Source organism: Lampris incognitus, chromosome 2 (genome assembly GCF_029633865.1).
Source record: "Lampris incognitus isolate fLamInc1 chromosome 2, fLamInc1.hap2, whole genome shotgun sequence".
Lineage (NCBI taxonomy): Eukaryota > Metazoa > Chordata > Actinopteri > Lampriformes > Lampridae > Lampris > Lampris incognitus.
Genome location: NC_079212.1, coordinates 59,965,297 through 59,991,649, shown reverse-complemented (window position 1 = coordinate 59,991,649; position 26,353 = coordinate 59,965,297).

The window sequence follows — 26,353 nt, the reverse complement described above, 5'->3', positions numbered from 1 at the left end:
AGTCAAGTGTAAGTCGTCGTAGGTTTATATGTCCTGATCTGACAGTATGGTTATTACAAGTCAAGTGTAGGTCATGTGAAGGTTTATATGTCCTGATCTGACAGTATGGTTATTACAAGTCAAGTGTAAGTCGTGTGAAGGTTTTTATGTCCTAATCTGATAGTATGGTTATTACAAGTCAAGTGTAAGTCATGTGAAGGTTTATATGTCCCGATCGGACAGTATGGTTATTACAAGTCAAGTGTAAGTCGTCTGTAGGTTTATATGTCCTGATCTGACAGTATGGTTATTACAATTCAAGTGTAGGTCATCTGAAGGTTTATATGTCCTGATCTGACAGTATGGTTATTACGTGTCAAGTGTAAGTCGTGTGAAGGTTTATATGTCCTGATCTGACAGTATGGTTATTACATGTCAAGTGTAAGTCGTGTGAAGGTTTATATGTCCCGATCTGACAGGATGGTTATTACAAGTCAAGTGTAAGTCATGTGAAGGTTTTTATTTCCCGATCTGACAGTATGGTTATTACAAGTCAAGTGCAAGTCATGTGAAGGTTTATATGTCCCGATCGGACAGTATGGTTATTACAAGTCAAGTGTAAGTCGTGTGAACGTTTATATGTCCTGATCTGACAGTACGGTTATTACAAGTCAAGTGTAAGTCGTGTGAAGGTTTATATGTCCTGATCTGACAGTATGGTTATTACAAGTCAAGTGTAAGTCATGTGAAGGTTCATATGTCCCGATCGGACAGTATGGTTATTACAAGTCAAGTGTAAGTCGTCTGTAGGTTTATATGTCCTGATCTGACAGTATGGTTATTACAATTCAAGTGTAGGTCATGTGAAGGTTTATATGTCCTGATCTGACAGTATGGTTATTACATGTCAAGTGTAAGTCGTGTGAAGGTTTATATGTCCTGATCTGACAGTATGGTTATTACAAGTCAAGTGTAAGTCGTGTGAAGGTTTATATGTCCTGATCTGACAGTATGGTTATTACAAGTCAAGTGTAGGTCGTGTGAAGGTTTTTATGTCCTGATCCGACAGTATGGTTATTACAAGTCAAGTGTAAGTCGTGTGAAGGTTTATATGTCCCGATCGGACAGTATGGTTATTACAAGTCAAGTGTAAGTCGTTTGTAGGTTTATATGTCCCGAACTGACAGTATGGTTATTACAAGTCAAGTGTAAGTCGTGTGAAGGTTTATATGTCCCGATCTGACAGTATGGTTATTACAAGTCAAGTGTAAGTCGTCTGAAGGTTTTTATGTCCTGATCTGATTGTATGGTTATTACAAGTCAAGTGTAAGTCGTGTGAAGGTTCATATGTCCCGATCGGACAGTATGGTTATTACAAGTGAAGTGTAAGTCGTCTGTAGGTTTATATGTCCCGATCTGACAGTATGGTTATTACAAGTCAAGTGTAAGTCATGTGAAGGTTTTTATGTCCTGATCTGATTGTATGGTTATTACAAGTCAAGTGTAAGTTGTGTGAAGGTTTATATGTCCCGATCGGACAATATGGTTATTATAAGTCAAGTGTAAGTCGTCGTAGGTTTATATGTCCTGATCTGACAGTATGGTTATTACAAGTCAAGTGTAGGTCATGTGAAGGTTTATATGTCCTGATCTGACAGTATGGTTATTACAAGTCAAGTGTAAGTCGTGTGAAGTTTTTTATGTCCTAATCTGATAGTATGGTTATTACAAGTCAAGTGTAAGTCATGTGAAGGTTTATATGTCCCGATCGGACAGTATGGTTATTACAAGTCAAGTGTAAATCGTCTGTAGGTTTATATGTCCTGATCTGACAGTATGGTTATTACAATTCAAGTGTAGGTCATCTGAAGGTTTATATGTCCTGATCTGACAGTATGGTTATTACGTGTCAAGTGTAAGTCGTGTGAAGGTTTATATGTCCTGATCTGACAGTATGGTTATTACATGTCAAGTGTAAGTCGTGTGAAGGTTTATATGTCCCGATCTGACAGTATGGTTATTACAAGTCAAGTGTAAGTCATGTGAAGGTTTTTATTTCCCGATCTGACAGTATGGTTATTACAAGTCAAGTGCAAGTCATGTGAAGGTTTATATGTCCCGATCGGACAGTATGGTTATTACAAGTCAAGTGTAAGTCGTGTGAACGTTTATGTGTCCTGATCTGACAGTACGGTTATTACAAGTCAAGTGTAAGTCGTGTGAAGGTTTATATGTCCTGATCTGACAGTATGGTTATTACAAGTCAAGTGTAAGTCATGTGAAGGTTCATATGTCCCGATCGGACAGTATGGTTATTACAAGTCAAGTGTAAGTCGTCTGTAGGTTTATATGTCCTGATCTGACAGTATGGTTATTACAATTCAAGTGTAGGTCATGTGAAGGTTTATATGTCCTGATCTGACAGTATGGTTATTACATGTCAAGTGTAAGTCGTGTGAAGGTTTATATGTCCTGATATGACAGTATGGTTATTACAAGTCAAGTGTAAGTCGTGTGAAGGTTTATATGTCCTGATCTGACAGTATGGTTATTACAAGTCAAGTGTAGGTCGTGTGAAGGTTTTTATGTCCTGATCCGACAGTATGGTTATTACAAGTCAAGTGTAAGTCGTGTGAAGGTTTATATGTCCCGATCGGACAGTATGGTTATTACAAGTCAAGTGTAAGTCGTTTGTAGGTTTATATGTCCCGAACTGACAGTATGGTTATTACAAGTCAAGTGTAAGTCGTGTGAAGGTTTATATGTCCCGATCTGACAGTATGGTTATTACAAGTCAAGTGTAAGTCGTCTGAAGGTTTTTATGTCCTGATCTGATTGTATGGTTATTACAAGTCAAGTGTAAGTCGTGTGAAGGTTCATATGTCCCGATCGGACAGTATGGTTATTACAAGTGAAGTGTAAGTCGTCTGTAGGTTTATATGTCCTGATCTGACAGTATGGTTATTACATGTCAAGTGTAAGTCGTGTGAAGGTTTATGTGTCCTGATCTCACAGTATGGTTATTACAAGTCAAGTTTAAGTCGTGTGAAGGTTTATGTGTCCTGATCTGACAGTATGGTTATTACAAGTCAAGTATAGGTCGTGTGAAGGTTTACATGTTCTGATCCGACAGTATGGTTATTTAAAGTCAAGTGTTAGTCGTGTGAAGCTTTATGTGTCCTGATCTCACAGTATGGTTATTACAAGTCAAGTTTAAGTCGTGTGAAGGTTTATGTGTCCTGATCTGACAGTATGGTTATTACAAGTCAAGTGTAAGTCGTCTGTAGGTTTATATGTCCCGAACTGACAGTATGGTTACTACAAGTCAAGTGTAAGTCGTGTGAAGGTTTATATGTCCCGATCTGACAGTATGGTTATTACAAGTCAAGTGTAAGTCGTCTGAAGGTTTTTATGTCCTGATCTGATTGTATGGTTATTACAAGTCAAGTGTAAGTTGTGTGAAGGTTTATATGTCCCGATCGGACAATATGGTTATTATAAGTCAAGTGTAAGTCGTCTGTAGGTTTATATGTCCTGATCTGACAGTATGGTTATTACAAGTCAAGTGTAGGTCATGTGAAGGTTTATATGTCCTGATCTGACAGTATGGTTATTACAAGTCAAGTGTAAGTCGTGTGAAGTTTTTTATGTCCTAATCTGATAGTATGGTTATTACAAGTCAAGTGTAAGTCATGTGAAGGTTTATATGTCCCGATCGGACAGTATGGTTATTACAAGTCAAGTGTAAGTCGTCTGTAGGTTTATATGTCCTGATCTGACAGTATGGTTATTACAATTCAAGTGTAGGTCATCTGAAGGTTTATATGTCCTGATCTGACAGTATGGTTATTACGTTTCAAGTGTAAGTCGTGTGAAGGTTTATATGTCCTGATCTGACAGTATGGTTATTACATGTCAAGTGTAAGTCATGTGAAGGTTTATGTGTCCTGATCTCACAGTATGGTTATTACAAGTCAAGTTTAAGTCGTGTGAAGGTTTATGTGTCCTGATCTGACAGTATGGTTATTACAAGTCAAGTATAGGTCGTGTGAAGGTTTATATGTTCTGATCCGACAGTATGGTTATTACAAGTCAAGTGTAAGTCGTGTGAAGCTTTATGTGTCCTCATCTCACAGTATGGTTATTACAAGTCAAGTTTAAGTCTTGTGAAGGTTTATGTGTCCTGATCTGACAGTATGGTTATTACAAGTCAAGTGTAGGTCGTGTGAAGGTTTATATGTCCTGATCTGACAGTATGGTTATTACAAGTCAAGTGTAGGTCGTGTGAAGGTTTATATGTTCTGATCCGACAGTATGGTTATTACAAGTCAAGTGTAAGTCGTGTGAAGGTTTATATGTCCGGATCTGACAGTAAGTTATTACAAGTCAAGTGTAAGTCGTGTGAAGGTTTATATGTCCTGATCTGACAGTATGGTTATTACAAGCCAAGTGTAAGTCATGTGAAGGTTTATAAGTCCTGATCTGACAGTATGGTTATTACAAGTCAAATGTAAGTCGTGTGAAGGTTTATATGTCCCGATCGGACAATATGGTTATTATAAGTCAAGTGTAAGTCGTCTGTAGGTTTATATGTCCCGAACTGACAGTATGGTTACTACAAGTCAAGTGTAAGTCGTGTGAAGGTTTATATGTCCCGATCTGACAGTATGGTTATTACAAGTCAAGTGTAAGTCGTCTGAAGGTTTTTATGTCCTGATCTGATTGTATGGTTATTACAAGTCAAGTGTAAGTTGTGTGAAGGTTTATATGTCCCGATCGGACAATATGGTTATTATAAGTCAAGTGTAAGTCGTCTGTAGGTTTATATGTCCTGATCTGACAGTATGGTTATTACAAGTCAAGTGTAGGTCATGTGAAGGTTTATATGTCCTGATCTGACAGTATGGTTATTACAAGTCAAGTGTAAGTCGTGTGAAGTTTTTTATGTCCTAATCTGATAGTATGGTTATTACAAGTCAAGTGTAAGTCATGTGAAGGTTTATATGTCCCGATCGGACAGTATGGTTATTACAAGTCAAGTGTAAGTCGTCTGTAGGTTTATATGTCCTGATCTGACAGTATGGTTATTACAATTCAAGTGTAGGTCATCTGAAGGTTTATATGTCCTGATCTGACAGTATGGTTATTACGTTTCAAGTGTAAGTCGTGTGAAGGTTTATATGTCCTGATCTGACAGTATGGTTATTACATGTCAAGTGTAAGTCATGTGAAGGTTTATGTGTCCTGATCTCACAGTATGGTTATTACAAGTCAAGTTTAAGTCGTGTGAAGGTTTATGTGTCCTGATCTGACAGTATGGTTATTACAAGTCAAGTATAGGTCGTGTGAAGGTTTATATGTTCTGATCCGACAGTATGGTTATTACAAGTCAAGTGTAAGTCGTGTGAAGCTTTATGTGTCCTCATCTCACAGTATGGTTATTACAAGTCAAGTTTAAGTCTTGTGAAGGTTTATGTGTCCTGATCTGACAGTATGGTTATTACAAGTCAAGTGTAGGTCGTGTGAAGGTTTATATGTCCTGATCTGACAGTATGGTTATTACAAGTCAAGTGTAGGTCGTGTGAAGGTTTATATGTTCTGATCCGACAGTATGGTTATTACAAGTCAAGTGTAAGTCGTGTGAAGGTTTATATGTCCGGATCTGACAGTAAGTTATTACAAGTCAAGTGTAAGTCGTGTGAAGGTTTATATGTCCTGATCTGACAGTATGGTTATTACAAGCCAAGTGTAAGTCATGTGAAGGTTTATAAGTCCTGATCTGACAGTATGGTTATTACAAGTCAAATGTAAGTCGTGTGAAGGTTTATATGTCCTGATCGGACAATATGGTTATTATAAGTCAAGTGTAAGTCGTCTGTAGGTTTATATGTCCTGATCTGACAGTATGGTTATTACAAGTCAAGTGTAGGTCATGTGAAGGTTTATATGTCCTGATCTGACAGTATGGTTATTACAAGTCAAGTGTAAGTCGTGTGAAGTTTTTTATGTCCTAATCTGATAGTATGGTTATTACAAGTCAAGTGTAAGTCATGTGAAGGTTTATATGTCCCGATCGGACAGTATGGTTATTACAAGTCAAGTGTAAGTCGTCTGTAGGTTTATATGTCCTGATCTGACAGTATGGTTATTACAATTCAAGTGTAGGTCATCTGAAGGTTTATATGTCCTGATCTGACAATATGGTTATTATAAGTCAAGTGTAAGTCGTCTGTAGGTTTATATGTCCTGATCTGACAGTATGGTTATTACAAGTCAAGTGTAAGTCGTGTGAAGGTTTATATGTCCCGATCTGACAGTATGGTTATTACAAGTCAAGTGTAAGTCGTCTGAAGGTTTTTATGTCCTGATCTGATTGTATGGTTATTACAAGTCAAGTGTAAGTTGTGTGAAGGTTTATATGTCCCGATCGGACAATATGGTTATTATAAGTCAAGTGTAAGTCGTCGTAGGTTTATATGTCCTGATCTGACAGTATGGTTATTACAAGTCAAGTGTAGGTCATGTGAAGGTTTATATGTCCTGATCTGACAGTATGGTTATTACAAGTCAAGTGTAAGTCGTGTGAAGGTTTTTATGTCCTAATCTGATAGTATGGTTATTACAAGTCAAGTGTAAGTCATGTGAAGGTTTATATGTCCCGATCGGACAGTATGGTTATTACAAGTCAAGTGTAAGTCGTCTGTAGGTTTATATGTCCTGATCTGACAGTATGGTTATTACAATTCAAGTGTAGGTCATCTGAAGGTTTATATGTCCTGATCTGACAATATGGTTATTATAAGTCAAGTGTAAGTCGTCTGTAGGTTTATATGTCCTGATCTGACAGTATGGTTATTACAAGTCAAGTGTAAGTCGTGTGAAGGTTTATATGTCCCGATCTGACAGTATGGTTATTACAAGTCAAGTGTAAGTCGTCTGAAGGTTTTTATGTCCTGATCTGATTGTATGGTTATTACAAGTCAAGTGTAAGTTGTGTGAAGGTTTATATGTCCCGATCGGACAATATGGTTATTATAAGTCAAGTGTAAGTCGTCGTAGGTTTATATGTCCTGATCTGACAGTATGGTTATTACAAGTCAAGTGTAGGTCATGTGAAGGTTTATATGTCCTGATCTGACAGTATGGTTATTACAAGTCAAGTGTAAGTCGTGTGAAGGTTTTTATGTCCTAATCTGATAGTATGGTTATTACAAGTCAAGTGTAAGTCATGTGAAGGTTTATATGTCCCGATCGGACAGTATGGTTATTACAAGTCAAGTGTAAGTCGTCTGTAGGTTTATATGTCCTGATCTGACAGTATGGTTATTACAATTCAAGTGTAGGTCATCTGAAGGTTTATATGTCCTGATCTGACAGTATGGTTATTACGTGTCAAGTGTAAGTCGTGTGAAGGTTTATATGTCCTGATCTGACAGTATGGTTATTACATGTCAAGTGTAAGTCGTGTGAAGGTTTATATGTCCCGATCTGACAGTATGGTTATTACAAGTCAAGTGTAAGTCATGTGAAGGTTTTTATTTCCCGATCTGACAGTATGGTTATTACAAGTCAAGTGCAAGTCATGTGAAGGTTTATATGTCCCGATCGGACAGTATGGTTATTACAAGTCAAGTGTAAGTCGTGTGAACGTTTATATGTCCTGATCTGACAGTACGGTTATTACAAGTCAAGTGTAAGTCGTGTGAAGGTTTATATGTCCTGATCTGACAGTATGGTTATTACAAGTCAAGTGTAAGTCATGTGAAGGTTCATATGTCCCGATCGGACAGTATGGTTATTACAAGTCAAGTGTAAGTCGTCTGTAGGTTTATATGTCCTGATCTGACAGTATGGTTATTACAATTCAAGTGTAGGTCATGTGAAGGTTTATATGTCCTGATCTGACAGTATGGTTATTACATGTCAAGTGTAAGTCGTGTGAAGGTTTATATGTCCTGATCTGACAGTATGGTTATTACAAGTCAAGTGTAAGTCGTGTGAAGGTTTATATGTCCTGATCTGACAGTATGGTTATTACAAGTCAAGTGTAGGTCGTGTGAAGGTTTTTATGTCCTGATCCGACAGTATGGTTATTACAAGTCAAGTGTAAGTCGTGTGAAGGTTTATATGTCCCGATCGGACAGTATGGTTATTACAAGTCAAGTGTAAGTCGTTTGTAGGTTTATATGTCCCGAACTGACAGTATGGTTATTACAAGTCAAGTGTAAGTCGTGTGAAGGTTTATATGTCCCGATCTGACAGTATGGTTATTACAAGTCAAGTGTAAGTCGTCTGAAGGTTTTTATGTCCTGATCTGATTGTATGGTTATTACAAGTCAAGTGTAAGTCGTGTGAAGGTTCATATGTCCCGATCGGACAGTATGGTTATTACAAGTGAAGTGTAAGTCGTCTGTAGGTTTATATGTCCCGATCTGACAGTATGGTTATTACAAGTCAAGTGTAAGTCGTCTGAAGGTTTTTATGTCCTGATCTGATTGTATGGTTATTACAAGTCAAGTGTAAGTTGTGTGAAGGTTTATATGTCCCGATCGGACAATATGGTTATTATAAGTCAAGTGTAAGTCGTCGTAGGTTTATATGTCCTGATCTGACAGTATGGTTATTACAAGTCAAGTGTAGGTCATGTGAAGGTTTATATGTCCTGATCTGTCAGTATGGTTATTACAAGTCAAGTGTAAGTCGTGTGAAGGTTTTTATGTCCTAATCTGATAGTATGGTTATTACAAGTCAAGTGTAAGTCATGTGAAGGTTTATATGTCCCGATCGGACAGTATGGTTATTACAAGTCAAGTGTAAGTCGTCTGTAGGTTTATATGTCCTGATCTGACAGTATGGTTATTACAATTCAAGTGTAGGTCATCTGAAGGTTTATATGTCCTGATCTGACAGTATGGTTATTACGTGTCAAGTGTAAGTCGTGTGAAGGTTTATATGTCCTGATCTGACAGTATGGTTATTACATGTCAAGTGTAAGTCGTGTGAAGGTTTATATGTCCCGATCTGACAGTATGGTTATTACAAGTCAAGTGTAAGTCATGTGAAGGTTTTTATTTCCCGATCTGACAGTATGGTTATTACAAGTCAAGTGCAAGTCATGTGAAGGTTTATATGTCCCGATCGGACAGTATGGTTATTACAAATTCAAGTGTAAGTCGTGTGAACGTTTATGTGTCCTGATCTGACAGTACGGTTATTACAAGTCAAGTGTAAGTCGTGTGAAGGTTTATATGTCCTGATCTGACAGTATGGTTATTACAAGTCAAGTGTAAGTCATGTGAAGGTTCATATGTCCCGATCGGACAGTATGGTTATTACAAGTCAAGTGTAAGTCGTCTGTAGGTTTATATGTCCTGATCTGACAGTATGGTTATTACAATTCAAGTGTAGGTCATGTGAAGGTTTATATGTCCTGATCTGACAGTATGGTTATTACATGTCAAGTGTAAGTCGTGTGAAGGTTTATATGTCCTGATATGACAGTATGGTTATTACAAGTCAAGTGTAAGTCGTGTGAAGGTTTATATGTCCTGATCTGACAGTATGGTTATTACAAGTCAAGTGTAGGTCGTGTGAAGGTTTTTATGTCCTGATCCGACAGTATGGTTATTACAAGTCAAGTGTAAGTCGTGTGAAGGTTTATATGTCCCGATCGGACAGTATGGTTATTACAAGTCAAGTGTAAGTCGTTTGTAGGTTTATATGTCCCGAACTGACAGTATGGTTATTACAAGTCAAGTGTAAGTCGTGTGAAGGTTTATATGTCCCGATCTGACAGTATGGTTATTACAAGTCAAGTGTAAGTCGTGTGAAGGTTCATATGTCCCGATCGGACAGTATGGTTATTACAAGTGAAGTGTAAGTCGTCTGTAGGTTTATATGTCCTGATCTGACAGTATGGTTATTACATGTCAAGTGTAAGTCGTGTGAAGGTTTATGTGTCCTGATCTCACAGTATGGTTATTACAAGTCAAGTTTAAGTCGTGTGAAGGTTTATGTGTCCTGATCTGACAGTATGGTTATTACAAGTCAAGTATAGGTCGTGTGAAGGTTTACATGTTCTGATCCGACAGTATGGTTATTTAAAGTCAAGTGTAAGTCGTGTGAAGCTTTATGTGTCCTGATCTCACAGTATGGTTATTACAAGTCAAGTTTAAGTCGTGTGAAGGTTTATGTGTCCTGATCTGACAGTATGGTTATTACAAGTCAAGTGTAAGTCGTCTGTAGGTTTATATGTCCCGAACTGACAGTATGGTTACTACAAGTCAAGTGTAAGTCGTGTGAAGGTTTATATGTCCCGATCTGACAGTATGGTTATTACAAGTCAAGTGTAAGTCATCTGAAGGTTTTTATGTCCTGATCTGATTGTATGGTTATTACAAGTCAAGTGTAAGTTGTGTGAAGGTTTATATGTCCCGATCGGACAATATGGTTATTATAAGTCAAGTGTAAGTCGTCTGTAGGTTTATATGTCCTGATCTGACAGTATGGTTATTACAAGTCAAGTGTAGGTCATGTGAAGGTTTATATGTCCTGATCTGACAGTATGGTTATTACAAGTCAAGTGTAAGTCGTGTGAAGTTTTTTATGTCCTAATCTGATAGTATGGTTATTACAAGTCAAGTGTAAGTCATGTGAAGGTTTATATGTCCCGATCGGACAGTATGGTTATTACAAGTCAAGTGTAAGTCGTCTGTAGGTTTATATGTCCTGATCTGACAGTATGGTTATTACAATTCAAGTGTAGGTCATCTGAAGGTTTATATGTCCTGATCTGACAGTATGGTTATTACGTTTCAAGTGTAAGTCGTGTGAAGGTTTATATGTCCTGATCTGACAGTATGGTTATTACATGTCAAGTGTAAGTCATGTGAAGGTTTATGTGTCCTGATCTCACAGTATGGTTATTACAAGTCAAGTTTAAGTCGTGTGAAGGTTTATGTGTCCTGATCTGACAGTATGGTTATTACAAGTCAAGTATAGGTCGTGTGAAGGTTTATATGTTCTGATCCGACAGTATGGTTATTACAAGTCAAGTGTAAGTCGTGTGAAGCTTTATGTGTCCTGATCTCACAGTATGGTTATTACAAGTCAAGTTTAAGTCTTGTGAAGGTTTATGTGTCCTGATCTGACAGTATGGTTATTACAAGTCAAGTGTAGGTCGTGTGAAGGTTTATATGTCCTGATCTGACAGTATGGTTATTACAAGTCAAGTGTAGGTCGTGTGAAGGTTTATATGTTCTGATCCGACAGTATGGTTATTACAAGTCAAGTGTAAGTCGTGTGAAGGTTTATATGTCCGGATCTGACAGTAAGTTATTACAAGTCAAGTGTAAGTCGTGTGAAGGTTTATATGTCCTGATCTGACAGTATGGTTATTACAAGCCAAGTGTAAGTCATGTGAAGGTTTATAAGTCCTGATCTGACAGTATGGTTATTACAAGTCAAGTGTAAGTCGTGTGAAGGTTTATATGTCCCGATCGGACAATATGGTTATTATAAGTCAAGTGTAAGTCGTCTGTAGGTTTATATGTCCTGATCTGACAGTATGGTTATTACAAGTCAAGTGTAGGTCATGTGAAGGTTTATATGTCCTGATCTGACAGTATGGTTATTACAAGTCAAGTGTAAGTCGTGTGAAGTTTTTTATGTCCTAATCTGATAGTATGGTTATTACAAGTCAAGTGTAAGTCATGTGAAGGTTTATATGTCCCGATCGGACAGTATGGTTATTACAAGTCAAGTGTAAGTCGTCTGTAGGTTTATATGTCCTGATCTGACAGTATGGTTATTAGAATTCAAGTGTAGGTCATCTGAAGGTTTATATGTCCTGATCTGACAATATGGTTATTATAAGTCAAGTGTAAGTCGTCTGTAGGTTTATATGTCCTGATCTGACAGTATGGTTATTACAAGTCAAGTGTAGGTCATGTGAAGGTTTATATGTCCTGATCTGACAGTATGGTTATTACAAGTCAAGTGTAAGTCGTGTGAAGTTTTTTATGTCCTAATCTGATAGTATGGTTATTACAAGTCAAGTGTAAGTCATGTGAAGGTTTATATGTCCCGATCGGACAGTATGGTTATTACAAGTCAAGTGTAAGTCGTCTGTAGGTTTATATGTCCTGATCTGACAGTATGGTTATTACAATTCAAGTGTAGGTCATCTGAAGGTTTATATGTCCTGATCTGACAGTATGGTTATTACGTTTCAAGTGTAAGTCGTGTGAAGGTTTATATGTCCTGATCTGACAGTATGGTTATTACAAGTCAAGTGTAAGTCGTGTGAAGGTTAATATGTCCCGATCGGAGAGTATGGTTATTACAAGTGAAGTGTAAGTCGTCTGTAGGTTTATATGTCCTGATCTGACAGTATGGTTATTACAATTCAAGTTTAGGTCATGTGAAGGTTTATATGTCCTGATCTGACAGTATGGTTATTACATGTCAAGTGTAAGTCGTGTGAAGGTTTATATGTCCTGATCTGACAGTATGGTTATTACAAGTCAAGTGTAAGTCGTGTGAGGGTTTATATGTCCTGATCTGACAGTATGGTTATTACAAGTCAAGTTTAAGTCATGTGAGGGTTTATATGTCCTGATCCGACAGTATGGTTATTACAAGTCAAGTGTAGGTCGTGTGAAGGTTTTTATGTCCTGATCCGACAGTATGGTTATTACAAGTCAAGTGTAAGTCGTGTGAAGGTTTATATGTCCCGATCGGACAGTATGGTTATTACAAGTCAAGTGTAAGTCGTCTGTAGGTTTATATGTCCCGAACTGACAGTATGGTTATTACAAGTCAAGTGTAAGTCGTGTGAAGGTTTATATGTCCCGATCTGACAGTATGGTTATTACAAGTCAAGTGTAAGTCGTCTGAAGGTTTTTATGTCCTGATCTGATTGTATGGTTATTACAAGTCAAGTGTAAGTTGTGTGAAGGTTTATATGTCCCGATCGGACAATATGGTTAATATAAGTCAAGTGTAAGTCGTCTGTAGGTTTATATGTCCTGATCTGACAGTATGGTTATTACAAGTCAAGTGTAGGTCATGTGAAGGTTTATATGTCCTGATCTGACAGTATGGTTATTACAAGTCAAGTGTAAGTCGTGTGAAGGTTTTTATGTCCTAATCTGATAGTATGGTTATTACAAGTCAAGTGTAAGTCATGTGAAGGTTTATATGTCCCGATCGGACAGTATGGTTATTACAAGTCAAGTGTAAGTCGTCTGTAGGTTTATATGTCCTGATCTGACATTATGGTTATTACAATTCAAGTTTAGGTCATCTGAAGGTTTATATGTCCTGATCTGACAGTATGGTTATTACGTGTCGAGCGAAGTCGTGTGAAGGTTTATATGTCCTGATCTGACAGTATGGATATTACATGTCAAGTGTAAGTCGTGTGAAGGTTTATATGTCCTGATCTGACAGTATGGTTATTACAAGTCAAGTGTAAGTCGTGTGAAGGTTTATATGTCCTGATCTGACAGTATGGTTATTACAAGTCAAGTTTAAGTCATGTGAAGGTTTATATGTCCTGATCCGACAGTATGGTTATTACAAGTAAAGTGTAAGTCGTGTGAAGGTTTATATGTTCTGATCCGACAGTATGGTTATTACAAGTCAAGTGTAAGTCGTGTGAAGGTTTATATGTCCGGATCTGACAGTAAGTTATTACATGTCAAGTGTAAGTCGTGTGAAGGTTTATATGTCCTGATCTGACAGTATGGTTATTACAAGTCAAGTGTAAGTCGTGTGAAGGTTTATATGTCCTGATCTGACAGTATGGTTATTACAAGTCAAGTTTAAGTCATGTGAAGGTTTATATGTCCTGATCCGACAGTATGGTTATTACAAGTCAAGTGTAAGTCGTGTGAAGGTTTATATGTTCTGATCCGACAGTATGGTTATTACAAGTCAAGTGTAAGTCGTGTGAAGGTTTATGTGTCCGGATCTGACAGTAAGTTATTACAAGTCAAGTGTAAGTCGTGTGAAGGTTTATATGTCCTGATCTGACAGTATGGTTATTACAAGCCAAGTGTAAGTCATGTGAAGGTTTATAAGTCCTGATCTGACAGTATGGTTATTACAAGTCAAGTGTAAGTCGTGTGGAGGTTTATATGTCCCGATCTGACAGTATGGTTATTACAAGTCAAGTGTAAGTCATGTGAATGTTTTTATTTCCCGATCTGACAGTATGGTTATTACAAGTCAAGTGTAAGTCGTGTGAAGCTTTATGTGTCCTGATCTCACAGTATGGTTATTACAAGTCAAGTTTAAGTCGTGTGAAGGTTTATGTGTCCTGATCTGACAGTATGGTTATTACAAGTCAAGTGTAGGTCGTGTGAAGGTTTATATGTTCTGATCCGACTATGGTTATTACAAGTCAAGTTTAAGTCGTGTGAAGCTTTATGTGTCCTGATCTGACAGTATGGTTATTACAAGTCAAGTGTAGGTCGTGTTAAGGTTTATATGTTCTGATCCGACAGTATGGTTATTACAAGTCAAGTTTAAGTCGTGTGAAGGTTTTTATGTCCTGATCTGACAGTATGGTTATTACAAGTCAAGTGTAGGTCGTGTGAAGGTTTATATGTTCTGATCCGACAGTATGGTTATTACAAGTCAAGTTTAAGTCGTGTGAAGGTTTATATGTCCTGATCTGACAGTACGGTTATTACAAGCCAAGTGTAAGTCATGTGAAGGTTTATAAGTCCTGATCTGACAGTATGGTTATTACAAGTCAAGTGTAAGTCGTGTGAAGGTTTATATGTCCCGATCTGACAGTATGGTTATTACAAGTCAAGTGTAAGTCATGTGAAGGTTTTTATGTCCCGATCTGACAGTATGGTTATTACAAGTCAAGTGCAAGTCATGTGAAGGTTTATATGTCCCGATCGGACAGTATGGTTATTACAAGTCAAGTGTAAGTCGTGTGAAAGTTTATATGTCCTGATCTGACAGTATGGTTATTACAAGTCAAGTTTAGGTCGTGTGAAGGTTTATATGTTCTGATCCGACAGTATGGTTATTACAAGTCAAGTTTAAGTCGTGTGAAGGTTTATATGTCCTGATCTGACAGTATGGTTATTACAAGTCAAGTGTAAGTCATGTGAAGGTTTTTATGTCCCGATCTGACAGTATGGTTATTACAAGTCAAGTGTAAGTCGTGTGAAAGTTTATATGTCCTGATCTGACAGTATGGTTATTACAAGTCAAGTTTAGGTCGTGTGAAGGTTTATATGTTCTGATCCGAAAGTATGGTTATTACAAGTCAAGTTTAAGTCGTGTGAAGGTTTATATGTCCTGATCTGACAGTATGGTTATTACAAGCCAAGTGTAAGTCATGTGAAGGTTTATAAGTCCTGATCTGACAGTATGGTTATTACAAGTCAAGTGTAGGTCGTGTGAAGGTTTTTATGTCCTGATCCGACAGTATGGTTATTACAAGTCAAGTGTAAGTCGTGTGAAGGTTTATATGTCCCGATCGGACAGTATGGTTATTACAAGTCAAGTGTAAGTCGTTTGTAGGTTTATATGTCCCGAACTGACAGTATGGTTATTACAAGTCAAGTGTAAGTCGTGTGAAGGTTTATATGTCCCGATCTGACAGTATGGTTATTACAAGTCAAGTGTAAGTCGTCTGAAGGTTTTTATGTCCTGATCTGATTGTATGGTTATTACAAGTCAAGTGTAAGTTGTGTGAAGGTTTATATGTCCCGATCGGACAATATGGTTATTATAAGTCAAGTGTAAGTCGTCATAGGTTTATATGTCCTGATCTGACAGTATGGTTATTACAAGTCAAGTGTAGGTCATGTGAAGGTTTATATGTCCTGATCTGACAGTATGGTTATTACAAGTCAAGTGTAAGTCATGTGAAGGTTTATATGTCCCGATCGGACAGTATGGTTATTACAAGTCAAGTGTAAGTCGTCTGTAGGTTTATATGTCCTGATCTGACAGTATGGTTATTACAATTCAAGTGTAGGTCATCTGAAGGTTTATATGTCCTGATCTGACAGTATGGTTATTACGTGTCAAGTGTAAGTCGTGAGAAGGTTTATATGTCCTGATCTGACAGTATGGTTATTACATGTCAAGTGTAAGTCGTGTGAAGGTTTATATGTCCTGATCTGACAGTATGGTTATTACAAGTCAAGTGTATGTCGTGTGAAGGTTTATATGTCCTGATCTGACATTATGGTTATTACAATTCAAGTTTAGGTCATCTGAAGGTTTATATGTCCTGATCTGACAGTATGGTTATTACGTGTCGAGCGAAGTCGTGTGAAGGTTTATATGTCCTGATCTGACAGTATGGATATTACATGTCAAGTGTAAGTCGTGTGAAGGTTTATATGTCCTGATCTGACAGTATGGTTATTACAAGTCAAGTGTAAGTCGTGTGAAGGTTTATATGTCCTGATCTGACAGTATGGTTATTACAAGTCAAGTTTAAGTCATGTGAAGGTTTATATGTCCTGATCCGACAGTATGGTTATTACAAGTCAAGTGTAAGTCGTGTGAAGGTTTATATGTTCTGATCCGACAGTATGGTTATTACAAGTCAAGTGTAAGTCGTGTGGAGGTTTATATGTCCCGATCTGACAGTATGGTTATTACAAGTCAAGTGTAAGTCATGTGAAGGTTTTTATTTCCCGATCTGACAGTATGGTTATTACAAGTCAAGTGTAAGTCGTGTGAAGCTTTATGTGTCCTGATCTCACAGTATGGTTATTACAAGTCAAGTTTAAGTCGTGTGAAGGTTTATGTGTCCTGATCTGACAGTATGGTTATTACAAGTCAAGTGTAGGTCGTGTGAAGGTTTATATGTTCTGATCCGACTATGGTTATTACAAGTCAAGTTTAAGTCGTGTGAAGCTTTATGTGTCCTGATCTGACAGTATGGTTATTACAAGTCAAGTGTAGGTCGTGTTAAGGTTTATATGTTCTGATCCGACAGTATGGTTATTACAAGTCAAGTTTAAGTCGTGTGAAGGTTTTTATGTCCTGATCTGACAGTATGGTTATTACAAGTCAAGTGTAGGTCGTGTGAAGGTTTATATGTTCTGATCCGACAGTATGGTTATTACAAGTCAAGTTTAAGTCGTGTGAAGGTTTATATGTCCTGATCTGACAGTACGGTTATTACAAGCCAAGTGTAAGTCATGTGAAGGTTTATAAGTCCTGATCTGACAGTATGGTTATTACAAGTCAAGTGTAAGTCGTGTGAAGGTTTATATGTCCCGATCTGACAGTATGGTTATTACAAGTCAAGTGTAAGTCATGTGAAGGTTTTTATGTCCCGATCTGACAGTATGGTTATTACAAGTCAAGTGCAAGTCATGTGAAGGTTTATATGTCCCGATCGGACAGTATGGTTATTACAAGTCAAGTGTAAGTCGTGTGAAAGTTTATATGTCCTGATCTGACAGTATGGTTATTACAAGTCAAGTTTAGGTCGTGTGAAGGTTTATATGTTCTGATCCGACAGTATGGTTATTACAAGTCAAGTTTAAGTCGTGTGAAGGTTTATATGTCCTGATCTGACAGTATGGTTATTACAAGTCAAGTGTAAGTCATGTGAAGGTTTTTATGTCCCGATCTGACAGTATGGTTATTACAAGTCAAGTGTAAGTCGTGTGAAAGTTTATATGTCCTGATCTGACAGTATGGTTATTACAAGTCAAGTTTAGGTCGTGTGAAGGTTTATATGTTCTGATCCGAAAGTATGGTTATTACAAGTCAAGTTTAAGTCGTGTGAAGGTTTATATGTCCTGATCTGACAGTATGGTTATTACAAGCCAAGTGTAAGTCATGTGAAGGTTTATAAGTCCTGATCTGACAGTATGGTTATTACAAGTCAAGTGTAGGTCGTGTGAAGGTTTTTATGTCCTGATCCGACAGTATGGTTATTACAAGTCAAGTGTAAGTCGTGTGAAGGTTTATATGTCCCGATCGGACAGTATGGTTATTACAAGTCAAGTGTAAGTCGTTTGTAGGTTTATATGTCCCGAACTGACAGTATGGTTATTACAAGTCAAGTGTAAGTCGTGTGAAGGTTTATATGTCCCGATCTGACAGTATGGTTATTACAAGTCAAGTGTAAGTCGTCTGAAGGTTTTTATGTCCTGATCTGATTGTATGGTTATTACAAGTCAAGTGTAAGTTGTGTGAAGGTTTATATGTCCCGATCGGACAATATGGTTATTATAAGTCAAGTGTAAGTCGTCATAGGTTTATATGTCCTGATCTGACAGTATGGTTATTACAAGTCAAGTGTAGGTCATGTGAAGGTTTATATGTCCTGATCTGACAGTATGGTTATTACAAGTCAAGTGTAAGTCATGTGAAGGTTTATATGTCCCGATCGGACAGTATGGTTATTACAAGTCAAGTGTAAGTCGTCTGTAGGTTTATATGTCCTGATCTGACAGTATGGTTATTACAATTCAAGTGTAGGTCATCTGAAGGTTTATATGTCCTGATCTGACAGTATGGTTATTACGTGTCAAGTGTAAGTCGTGTGAAGGTTTATATGTCCTGATCTGACAGTATGGTTATTACATGTCAAGTGTAAGTCGTGTGAAGGTTTATATGTCCTGATCTGACAGTATGGTTATTACAAGTCAAGTGTAAGTCGTGTGAAGGTTTATATGTCCTGATCTGACAGTATGGTTATTACAAGTCAAGTTTAAGTCATGTGAAGGTTTATATGTCCTGATCCGACAGTATGGTTATTACAAGTCAAGTGTAAGTCATGTGAAGGTTTATATGTCCCGATCGGACAGTATGGTTATTACAAGTCAAGTGTAAGTCGTCTGTAGGTTTATATGTCCTGATCTGACAGTATGGTTATTACAATTCAAGTGTAGGTCATCTGAAGGTTTATATGTCCTGATCTGACAGTATGGTTATTACAAGTCAAGTGTAGGTCGTGTGAAGGTTTTTATGTCCTGATCCGACAGTATGGTTATTAGAAGTCAAGTGTAAGTCGTGTGAAGGTTTATATGTCCCGATCGGACAGTATGGTTATTACAAGTCAAGTGTAAGTCGTTTGTAGGTTTATATGTCCCGAACTGACAGTATGGTTATTACAAGTCAAGTGTACGTCGTGTGAAGGTTTATATGTCCCGATCTGACAGTATGGTTATTACAAGTCAAGTGTAAGTCGTCTGAAGGTTTTTATGTCCTGATCTGATTGTATGGTTATTACAAGTCAAGTGTAAGTTGTGTGAAGGTTTATATGTCCCGATCGGACAATATGGTTATTATAAGTCAAGTGTAAGTCGTCGTAGGTTTATATGTCCTGATCTGACAGTATGGTTATTACAAGTCAAGTGTAGGTCATGTGAAGGTTTATATGTCCTGATCTGACAGTATGGTTATTACAAGTCAAGTGTAAGTCGTGTGAAGGTTTTTATGTCCTAATCTGATAGTATGGTTATTACAAGTCAAGTGTAAGTCATGTGAAGGTTTATATGTCCCGATCGGACAGTATAGTTATTACAAGTCAAGTGTAAGTCGTCTGTAGGTTTATATGTCCTGATCTGACAGTATGGTTATTACAATTCAAGTGTAGGTCATCTGAAGGTTTATATGTCCTGATCTGACAGTATGGTTATTACGTGTCAAGTGTAAGTCGTGTGAAGGTTTATATGTCCTGATCTGACAGTATGGTTATTACAAGTCAAGTGTAAGTCGTGTGAAGCTTTATGTGTCCTGATCTCACAGTATGGTTATTACAAGTCAAGTTTAAGTCGTGTGAAGGTTTATGTGTCCTGATCTGACAGTATGGTTATTACAAGTCAAGTGTAGGTCGTGTGAAGGTTTATATGTTCTGATCCGACAGTATGGTTATTACAAGTCAAGTGTAAGTCGTGTGAAGGTTTATATGTCCGGATCTGACAGTAAGTTATTACAAGTCAAGTGTAAGTCGTGTGAAGGTTTATATGTCCTGATCTGACAGTATGGTTATTACAAGCCAAGTGTAAGTCATGTGAAGGTTTATAAGTCCTGATCTGACAGTATGGTTATTACAAGTCAAGTGTAAGTCGTGTGAAGGTTTATATGTCCCGATCTGACAGTATGGTTATTACAAGTCAAGTGTAGGTCGTGTGAAGGTTTTTATGTCCTGATCCGACAGTATGGTTATTACAAGTCAAGTGTAAGTCGTGTGAAGGTTTATATGTCCCGATCGGACAGTATGGTTATTACAAGTCAAGTGTAAGTCGTTTGTAGGTTTATATGTCCCGAACTGACAGTATGGTTATTACAAGTCAAGTGTAAGTCGTGTGAAGGTTTATATGTCCCGATCTGACAGTATGGTTATTACAAGTCAAGTGTAAGTCGTCTGAAGGTTTTTATGTCCTGATCTGATTGTATGGTTATTACAAGTCAAGTGTAAGTTGTGTGAAGGTTTTTATGTCCTGATCTGATAGTATGGTTATTACAAGTCAAGTGTAAGTCATGTGAAGGTTTATATGTCCCGATCGGACAGTATGGTTATTACAAGTCAAGTGTAAGTCGTCTGTAGGTTTATATGTCCTGATCTGACAGTATGGTTATTACAAGTCAAGTGTAGGTCATGTGAAGGTTTATATGTCCTGATCTGACAGTATGGTTATTACAAGTCAAGTGTAAGTCGTGTGAAGGTTTATATGTCCCGATCGGACAGTATGGTTATTACAAGTCAAGTGTGAGTCGTTTGTAGGTTTATATGTCCCGAACTGACAGTATGGTTATTACAAGTCAAGTGTAAGTCGTGTGAAGGTTTATATGTCCCGATCTGACAGTATGGTTATTACAAGTCAAGTGTAAGTCGTCTGAAGGTTTTTATGTCCTGATCTGATTGTATGGTTATTACAAGTCAAGTGTAAGTTGTGTGAAGGTTTATATGTCCCGATCGGACAATATGGTTATTATAAGTCAAGTGTAAGTCGTCGTAGGTTTATATGTCCTGATCTGACAGTATGGTTATTACATGTCAAGTGTAAGTCGTGTGAAGGTTTATATGTCCTGATCTGACAGTATGGTTATTACAAGTCAAGTGTAAGTCGTGTGAAGGTTTATATGTCCTGATCTGACAGTATGGTTATTACAAGTCAAGTGTAGGTCGTGTGAAGGTTTTTATGTCCTGATCCGACAGTATGGTTATTAGAAGTCAAGTGTAAGTCGTGTGAAGGTTTATATGTCCCGATCGGACAGTATGGTTATTACAAGTCAAGTGTAAGTCGTTTGTAGGTTTATATGTCCCGAACTGACAGTATGGTTATTACAAGTCAAGTGTAAGTCGTGTGAAGGTTTATATGTCCCGATCTGACAGTATGGTTATTACAAGTCAAGTGTAAGTCGTCTGAAGGTTTTTATGTCCTGATCTGATTGTATGGTTATTACAAGTCAAGTGTAAGTTGTGTGAAGGTTTATATGTCCCGATCGGACAATATGGTTATTATAAGTCAAGTGTAAGTCGTCGTAGGTTTATATGTCCTGATCTGACAGTATGGTTATTACAAGTCAAGTGTAGGTCATGTGAAGGTTTATATGTCCTGATCTGACAGTATGGTTATTACAAGTCAAGTGTAAGTCGTGTGAAGGTTTTTATGTCCTAATCTGATAGTATGGTTATTACAAGTCAAGTGTAAGTCATGTGAAGGTTTATATGTCCCGATCGGACAGTATGGTTATTACAAGTCAAGTGTAAGTCGTCTGTAGGTTTATATGTCCTGATCTGACAGTATGGTTATTACAATTCAAGTGTAGGTCATCTGAAGGTTTATATGTCCTGATCTGACAGTATGGTTATTACGTGTCAAGTGTAAGTCGTGTGAAGGTTTATATGTCCTGATCTGACAGTATGGTTATTACAAGTCAAGTGTAAGTCGTGTGAAGCTTTATGTGTCCTGATCTCACAGTATGGTTATTACAAGTCAAGTTTAAGTCGTGTGAAGGTTTATGTGTCCTGATCTGACAGTATGGTTATTACAAGTCAAGTGTAGGTCGTGTGAAGGTTTATATGTTCTGATCCGACAGTATGGTTATTACAAGTCAAGTGTAAGTCGTGTGAAGGTTTATATGTCCGGATCTGACAGTAAGTTATTACAAGTCAAGTGTAAGTCGTGTGAAGGTTTATATGTCCTGATCTGACAGTATGGTTATTACAAGCCAAGTGTAAGTCATGTGAAGGTTTATAAGTCCTGATCTGACAGTATGGTTATTACAAGTCAAGTGTAAGTCGTGTGAAGGTTTATATGTCCCGATCTGACAGTATGGTTATTACAAGTCAAGTTTAAGTCATGTGAAGGTTTTTATTTCCCGATCTGACAGTATGGTTATTACAAGTCAAGTGCAAGTCATGTGAAGGTTTATATGTCCCGATCGGACAGTATGGTTATTACAAGTCAAGTGTAAGTCGTGTGAAGGTTTATATGTCCTGATCTGACAGTATGGTTATTACAAGTCAAGTGTAAGTCGTGTGAAGGTTTATATGTCCTGATCTGACAGTATGGTTATTACAAGTCAAGTGTAGGTCGTGTGAAGGTTTTTATGTCCTGATCCGACAGTATGGTTATTACAAGTCAAGTGTAAGTCGTGTGAAGGTTTATATGTCCCGATCGGACAGTATGGTTATTACAAGTCAAGTGTAAGTCGTTTGTAGGTTTATATGTCCCGAACTGACAGTATGGTTATTACAAGTCAAGTGTAAGTCGTGTGAAGGTTTATATGTCCCGATCTGACAGTATGGTTATTACAAGTCAAGTGTAAGTCGTCTGAAGGTTTTTATGTCCTGATCTGATTGTATGGTTATTACAAGTCAAGTGTAAGTTGTGTGAAGGTTTATATGTCCCGATCGGACAATATGGTTATTATAAGTCAAGTGTAAGTCGTCGTAGGTTTATATGTCCTGATCTGACAGTATGGTTATTACAAGTCAAGTGTAGGTCATGTGAAGGTTTATATGTCCTGATCTGACAGTATGGTTATTACAAGTCAAGTGTAAGTCGTGTGAATGTTTTTATGTCCTAATCTGATAGTATGGTTATTACAAGTCAAGTGTAAGTCATGTGAAGGTTTATATGTCCCGATCGGACAGTATGGTTATTACAAGTCAAGTGTAAGTCGTCTGTAGGTTTATATGTCCTGATCTGACAGTATGGTTATTACAATTCAAGTGTAGGTCATCTGAAGGTTTATATGTCCTGATCTGACAGTATGGTTATTACGTGTCAAGTGTAAGTCGTGTGAAGGTTTATATGTCCTGATCTGACAGTATGGTTATTACATGTCAAGTGTAAGTCGTGTGATGGTTTATATGTCCCGATCTGACAGTATGGTTATTACAAGTCAAGTGTAAGTCATGTGAAGGTTTTTATTTCCCGATCTGACAGTATGGTTATTACAAGTCAAGTGCAAGTCATGTGAAGGTTTATATGTCCTGATCTGACAGTATGGTTATTACAAGTCAAGTGTAAGTCGTGTGAAGGTTTTTATGTCCTAATCTGATAGTATGGTTATTACAAGTCAAGTGTAAGTCATGTGAAGGTTTATATGTCCCGATCGGACAGTATGGTTATTACAAGTCAAGTGTAAGTCGTCTGTAGGTTTATATGTCCTGATCTGACAGTATGGTTATTACAATTCAAGTGTAGGTCATGTGAAGGTTTATATGTCCTGATCTGACAGTATGGTTATTACATGTCAAGTGTAAGTCGTGTGAAGGTTTATATGTCCTGATCTGACAGTATGGTTATTACAAGTCAAGTGTAAGTCGTGTGAAGGTTTATATGTCCTGATCTGACAGTATGGTTATTACAAGTCAAGTGTAGGTCGTGTGAAGGTTTTTATGTCCTGATCCGACAGTATGGTTATTACAAGTCAAGTGTAAGTCGTGTGAAGGTTTATATGTCCCGATCGGACAGTATGGTTATTACAAGTCAAGTGTAAGTCGTTTGTAGGTTTATATGTCCCGAACTGACAGTATGGTTATTACAAGTCAAGTGTAAGTCGTGTGAAGGTTTATATGTCCCGATCTGACAGTATGGTTATTACAAGTCAAGTGTAAGTCGTCTGAAGGTTTTTATGTCCTGATCTGATTGTATGGTTATTACAAGTCAAGTGTAAGTTGTGTGAAGGTTTATATGTCCCGATCGGACAATATGGTTATTATAAGTCAAGTGTAAGTCGTCGTAGGTTTATATGTCCTGATCTGACAGTATGGTTATTACATGTCAAGTGTAAGTCGTGTGAAGGTTTATATGTCCTGATCTGACAGTATGGTTATTACAAGTCAAGTGTAAGTCGTGTGAAGGTTTATATGTCCTGATCTGACAGTATGGTTATTACAAGTCAAGTGTAGGTCGTGTGAAGGTTTTTATGTCCTGATCCGACAGTATGGTTATTAGAAGTCAAGTGTAAGTCGTGTGAAGGTTTATATGTCCCGATCGGACAGTATGGTTATTACAAGTCAAGTGTAAGTCGTTTGTAGGTTTATATGTCCCGAACTGACAGTATGGTTATTACAAGTCAAGTGTAAGTCGTGTGAAGGTTTATATGTCCCGATCTGACAGTATGGTTATTACAAGTCAAGTGTAAGTCGTCTGAAGGTTTTTATGTCCTGATCTGATTGTATGGTTATTACAAGTCAAGTGTAAGTTGTGTGAAGGTTTATATGTCCCGATCGGACAATATGGTTATTATAAGTCAAGTGTAAGTCGTCGTAGGTTTATATGTCCTGATCTGACAGTATGGTTATTACAAGTCAAGTGTAGGTCATGTGAAGGTTTATATGTCCTGATCTGACAGTATGGTTATTACAAGTCAAGTGTAAGTCGTGTGAAGGTTTATATGTCCCGATCGGACAGTATGGTTATTACAAGTCAAGTGTGAGTCGTTTGTAGGTTTATATGTCCCGAACTGACAGTATGGTTATTACAAGTCAAGTGTAAGTCGTGTGAAGGTTTATATGTCCCGATCTGACAGTATGGTTATTACAAGTCAAGTGTAAGTCGTCTGAAGGTTTTTATGTCCTGATCTGATTGTATGGTTATTACAAGTCAAGTGTAAGTTGTGTGAAGGTTTATATGTCCCGATCGGACAATATGGTTATTATAAGTCAAGTGTAAGTCGTCGTAGGTTTATATGTCCTGATCTGACAGTATGGTTATTACATGTCAAGTGTAAGTCGTGTGAAGGTTTATATGTCCTGATCTGACAGTATGGTTATTACAAGTCAAGTGTAAGTCGTGTGAAGGTTTATATGTCCTGATCTGACAGTATGGTTATTACAAGTCAAGTGTAGGTCGTGTGAAGGTTTTTATGTCCTGATCCGACAGTATGGTTATTAGAAGTCAAGTGTAAGTCGTGTGAAGGTTTTTATGTCCCGATCGGACAGTATGGTTATTACAAGTCAAGTGTAAGTCGTTTGTAGGTTTATATGTCCCGAACTGACAGTATGGTTATTACAAGTCAAGTGTAAGTCGTGTGAAGGTTTATATGTCCCGATCTGACAGTATGGTTATTACAAGTCAAGTGTAAGTCGTCTGAAGGTTTTTATGTCCTGATCTGATTGTATGGTTATTACAAGTCAAGTGTAAGTTGTGTGAAGGTTTATATGTCCCGATCGGACAATATGGTTATTATAAGTCAAGTGTAAGTCGTCGTAGGTTTATATGTCCTGATCTGACAGTATGGTTATTACAAGTCAAGTGTAGGTCATGTGAAGGTTTATATGTCCTGATCTGACAGTATGGTTATTACAAGTCAAGTGTAAGTCGTGTGAAGGTTTTTATGTCCTAATCTGATAGTATGGTTATTACAAGTCAAGTGTAAGTCATGTGAAGGTTTATATGTCCCGATCGGACAGTATGGTTATTACAAGTCAAGTGTAAGTCGTCTGTAGGTTTATATGTCCTGATCTGACAGTATGGTTATTACAATTCAAGTGTAGGTCATCTGAAGGTTTATATGTCCTGATCTGACAGTATGGTTATTACGTGTCAAGTGTAAGTCGTGTGAAGGTTTATATGTCCTGATCTGACAGTATGGTTATTACAAGTCAAGTGTAAGTCGTGTGAAGCTTTATGTGTCCTGATCTCACAGTATGGTTATTACAAGTCAAGTTTAAGTCGTGTGAAGGTTTATGTGTCCTGATCTGACAGTATGGTTATTACAAGTCAAGTGTAGGTCGTGTGAAGATTTATATGTTCTGATCCGACAGTATGGTTATTACAAGTCAAGTGTAAGTCGTGTGAAGGTTTATATGTCCGGATCTGACAGTAAGTTATTACAAGTCAAGTGTAAGTCGTGTGAAGGTTTATATGTCCTGATCTGACAGTATGGTTATTACAAGCCAAGT